This window comes from Myiozetetes cayanensis, unplaced genomic scaffold, assembly GCF_022539395.1.
Source record: "Myiozetetes cayanensis isolate MyiCay16 unplaced genomic scaffold, myiCay2020 scf698, whole genome shotgun sequence".
NCBI classification, from domain to species: domain Eukaryota; kingdom Metazoa; phylum Chordata; class Aves; order Passeriformes; family Tyrannidae; genus Myiozetetes; species Myiozetetes cayanensis.
Window position 1 is genome coordinate 1 of NW_026087962.1, and position 5689 is coordinate 5689.

Consider the following 5689-nt stretch of genomic DNA (forward strand, 5'->3'; position numbering starts at 1 on the left):
CTTTTGTGTGGACCTGTGAAAAACCTTTCTGATAATGTTGTCCCTGATAGAAAGGTGACAGCATCAGGGGCAGCTTGTACTGAGCATGTGCTTACAGGTGTTTTGATGTTTAGGGAGGTTGTTCATGCTTTACATTTCTTTTCTTGTCTTATAAAGAGGAAAACATTTCCTGGGCCTGTGTGCAAGCAGAGCTCTAAGGAGAGCAGTGTTGTCACGTGCGAGACCCAGGGGAAACTTCACATGCACCAATATGATGTTCGGAAGCTCCATCTTTATTGGAAATTATACTTACTTTTATACAATTCAATAACTACTACATATTTGACTACTTAACCTATTATTGGTCACACACACAAAACACACACTGTTCACACGATTATTATTGGTTAGTCAACATATCTGATTTTCTAAATTCTTCTCCTTCTAAATCTAACCACAACACTTCTATTCACATGCCTCCTGGCAGGTTCAGCTTAAACTCCCTTCTGCAGGTGCTGTTTTTCTCATCCCTGCAGATGTCCAGTCTTTGTCATGTTCTCAAAACACTTAGTCCTTGAGACTCCTCAGATTCCCATCAGCTGTTTTACTCCTGCCTTAACCCAAAAGGTCTCTAATTCTCCTACACCCTGGGATGTCACCAGTATCCCCTGTGATGGCACCAATGCCCCCGATGATGTCACTGGTGTCTCTGTGATGTCACCATGGTCCCCTGTGATGTCACCGATAACCCTGTGACATCATGTCTTTCCCTTTGTTGTCAACAGTTCTCTGTGAGGCCACTGGTCCTCAGTGATGTCACCAATGTCCCTGTGATGTCACCACTATCCTCTGTAATGCCACCAGTGTAACCAATAATGTCAGTGGTGTCTCTGTGATGTCACACCTGGCCTTGTGATGTCACCACTGTCCCCTATGATGTCACAGGTGTCACTGATGATGTCACTGGTGTCTCTGTGATGTCACCCCTGGCCTTGTGCAGTCACTGATGTCCCCTGTGATGTCACTGATGTTCTCTGTGATGTAAGCGGTCTCCCTGTGACATCACAGGTGTCCCTTTATTGTCTACACTCCCATGTGATGTCACTGGTCCCCAGTGATGTCACCCATATCTCCTGTGATGTCACCCATGTCCCCAATGATGTCACTGGTGTCTCTGTGATATCACCCCTGTCTTTGTGAAGTCACCGATGACCCCAGTGATGTCACCCATGTCCCTGGAATGTCACCACTATCCCCTTTGATGTTACCACTGGCACCGATAATGTCACTGGTGTCTCTAATGTCACCCTTGGCATTGTGAAGTCATCGATGTCCCCTGTGATGTCAACAATGTCCCCTATGATGTCCTGCTCTCTGTCTGATTTCACCACTGTGCCGAGCCGTGGCACCATGTCCCAGTCATGTCACTGATGTCAGTGATGTCCCTGTGACATCATGGTTGTCCCTTTCTTGTCAACAGTCCCCTGTGAGGTCACTGGTCCCCAGTCATGTCACTGATATCCCTGTGAAGTCACCACTATCCCCTGTGATGCCACCAGTGTCACCAGTAATGTCACTGGTGTCTCTGTGATGTCATACCTGGTCTTGTGATGTCACCAATGTCCCCTGTCATGTCACAGGTCTCCCTGTGACATCACAGCTGTCCCTTTGTTGTAAGCCATCTCCTGTGATGTCAGTGGTCACCAGTGATGTCACTGCTTTCTCTGTGATGTCACCACTGTCCCCAGCAGTGGCATTATGACCCCGTGATGTCACCGATGTCCCTGTGATGTCACCAGACACCTTTGAGGTCAGTGATGTCCCTGGGACAGCACAGGACTCCCTTTCTTGCCACAAGTCCCCTGGGAGTCACTGCTCCCCAGTGATATCACCCATGTCTGTGTGATGTCATCAATGTCCCCAATGATATCACTGGTGTCTCTTTGTGATCAAACAAACCCCCTGTGATGTCACCAAAGTCTCTGTGACATCACAGTTTTTCCTTTGCTGTAAGCAGTCTCCTGTGATGTCACTGCTGTCCCTGTGATGTCACCACTGTGCCCAGCAATGCCACCATGTCTCTATGATGTCTCTGATGTCCCTGTGATGTCACTAGACCCCTGTGATGTCACCGATGTCTTTGTGCCATCACGGCTGTCCCTTTGTTCTCAACACTCCCCTGTGATGTCACTGATCCCCAATAATGTCACTGAGCTTCTTATGATGTCACCCCTCTTCCCTCTTCCCCCCATATTACCGATGTCACTGGCATTGTCACTGGTGTCTCTGTGATGTCACCCCTCTCCTTGTGAAATCACTGAAGTCCCCTGTGATGTCACCAATGTCCCTGTGATATCACGGCTTTCCCACTGTTGTCACCAGTCCCCTGTTATGTCACTGGTTTCCAAAGATGTCACTGCTGTCTCTGCGATGTCACCACTGTCCCCAAAAGTGGCTCCATGTCCCCATGATGTCACTGATTTCCCTGCGACATCAGGGCTTTCTTTTTTTGTCACAAGTCCCCTGTGATGTCACTGATCTCCAATGATTTATCTGGTGTTCCTGTGATGTCACCATGTTCCCCGATGATGTCACTGGTGTCTCTATGATGTCAACCCTGTCCTTGTGATTTTACCCATGTCCCAGTGACATCACGGCTCTCCCTTTGTGGTCAGCATTCTCCTCTGATGTCACTGGTCCCCAATAATGTCCCTGCTGTCTCTGTGATGTCACCACCACCCCCTGTGTTGTCACCAATAGTCCTGTGACATTGTGGCTGTCTCTTTGTTGTCAACAGTCCCCTGTGAGGTCACTGGTCCCCAGTGATGTCACCGATATACCTATGATGTCACCACTATCCCCTATGATGCCACCAGTGTCACAGATAATGTCACTGGTGTCTCTGTGATGTCACCCCTTGCCTTGTGAATCAACAATGTCCCCGTTGATGTCACTGCTGTCTCTGTGATGTCAACACTGTCCCCAGAAGTGGTACCATGTCCCAGTGATGTCACCGATTATCCCTTTGTTGTTATCAGTCCCCTGTGAAGTCGCTGTTCCCCAAGGATGTAACCTTTATGATGTCACCACTGTCCCGTGACATCAGCAATGTCTCCGATGATTTCATTGGTATCTTTATAATTTCAACCCTGTTCTTATGAAGACACCGATGTCCCTGTGACATCAGGGTTGTCCCTTTGTTGTCAACAGTCCCATGTCATGTCACTGGTCCCAAATGATGTCACTGGTGTCTCTGTGATGTCACCCTTCTACGTGTGAAGGTACCGATGTCCCCTGTGATGTCAGCGATCTCTCTTTGACATCATGGCTGTCATGTGTTGTCACCAGTCCCCTGTGATTTCATTGGTCCCCAACGATGTCACCCATGTCCCTGTGATAGCATCACTGTGCCCTACAATGTCACCAATGTCCCAATGATGTTACTGGTGTCTCTATAATGTCAACTCTGTGCTTGGGAAGTCACTAATGTCCCTGTGACATCAAGGCTGTCCCTTTATTGTCAATAGTCACATGCGATGTCACTGGTCCCCATTGATGTCACCCACAACCCTGTGATGTCGCCACTGTCCCCTTTGATGTCACCCATGTCCCAATGATGTCACTGGGGTCTCTGTGATGTCACTCCTGTCTTTTGAAGTCACCGATGACCCCAGTGATGTCACCCATGTCCCTGGGATGTCACCACTAACCCCTGTGATGTCACCACTGACACTGATAATGTCACTGGTGTCTCTGTGCTGTCACCCCTGGCCTTGTGAAGTCAGTGATGTCCCCTGTCATTTCATAGATGTCCCCAATGATGTCATTGATGTCTCTGTGATGTCACCACTGTGCTGAGCTGTGGCACCATGTCCCCGTATTGTCACTGATGTCAGCGATGTCCCTGTGACATCCCCGCTGTCCCTTTGTTGACAACAGTCTCCTGTGACGTCACTGGTCCCCAGTGATGTCACCCATCTCCTTGTGACATCACCACAGTGTGCTGTGATGCCAGTAATGACCCTGATGATGTCACTGGTGTCACTGTGATGTCAGCCCCATTCTGTTTGAAGTCACTGAAGTCCCCTGTGATGTCACCAATGTCCCTGTGACATCACGGCTGTCTCTTTGTTGTCAGTAGTCCCCTGTGATGTCACTGGTCCCCTAGTGATGTCACTGCTGTCTCTGTGATGCCACCACTGTCCCCAACAGTGGCTCTGTGTCCCGGTTGGGAACACCGATGTCCCTGTGATGTCACCAGACCCCTTTGATGTCAGTGATGTCCCTGTGACATTACAGCTGTCCTTTTCTTGTCACCAGTCCCCTGGGATGTCACTGGTCCCCAGTGATATCACCTATGTCTGTGTGATGTCACCACTGCCCTCTGTGGTGTCACCAATGTCCCCGATGATGTCACTACACTCTCTGTAACTTCACCCTTGTCATTGTGAAGTCACTAATGTCCCCAATGATATCACCGATGTCACTGTGATATCACAATTGTCCCTTTGTTTTCATCAGTTCCCTGTGATGTCACTGGTCCTCAATGGTGTAACCTCTGTCCCTGTGATGTCACCAGTGTCACTGATGATGTCACTGGTGTCTCTGTGATGTCATCCCTGGCCTTGTGAAGTCACTGATGTACCCTGTGACGCCACCAATGTCCCTGTGACATCACAGCTGTCCTTTTGTTTTCACCAGTCCCGTGTGATGTCACTGGTCCTCAATGGTGTATCCTCTGTCCCTGTGATGTCACTTCTGTCCCAGTGACTTCAGCAATGTCCCTGATGATGTCACTTGTGTCTCTATAATGTCAACCTCGTGCTTGTGAAGTCATTGATGTCCCTGTGACATCACGGCTGTCCCTTTATTGTCAACAGTCTGTTACCTAAATGGCTGTGGGAAAAAAAAGACTCCAAGCCAAATTAGGTAGGAGATAAGATAAGGATACAAAAGTTTTAATGAGCCCCCAGGCTTTCTGGAATACCCCAGCACGCGCTCCCGAAATACAGATGTCCACAGTTTTTATAATGATTTTTACCCAATTCCTTCTGGCCACCACCCAGGTTCTGCCCCCACCACGCCTCTTGGGAATTGGGTCTGGGGGCGTTTTGGGACCCCCTCATCTTCATCTTCATCTTCCTCAGAGCACGTAATGTCCTTGGAGGCCTTCCAGAATTCTAGGCCTGAAGGTTGTTGGGTCTATGGCTATATCTTGTTCCATAGGGTTAGGGTGTTCTTCTACAATTCTACCTTGAAAAAGAGACTAAACAAGCTATGGAATTTAGGGAATTGATATGGGAATGGGTAACAGGGGTTTGAGCTGGTGTGTTAAGGGTAAAGGGATAATATGCTGCTACTCTAAAATCTACATTTACTACATAACTACTTCTAAGATCTACAAAAATAAAAAAATCAAAAGATCAAAACTCCAAGGTATCACCTTAACAAGAAAACAGGTTCCTTTCTGCTCCTTAAGTGCCCCCTTAACAGCTCTGCATGCAGTGGGCAGAGGGGAGGGAAAAAAATTCCTGCTGAGTTTCTAAGAACCAGCAAAACCAGAACCCTCCACTTTGCAACACTCCAAAAAGCTTTGCTGATGTTGTAGACAATTCTGATCCTCCTCATCAAACACTCCTCCAGCTGTGACCCTTGTCTGGTGGAAACACAAAGGGATGTGTGGGAGGGTTTCACTGAGAACAGGGAGAAT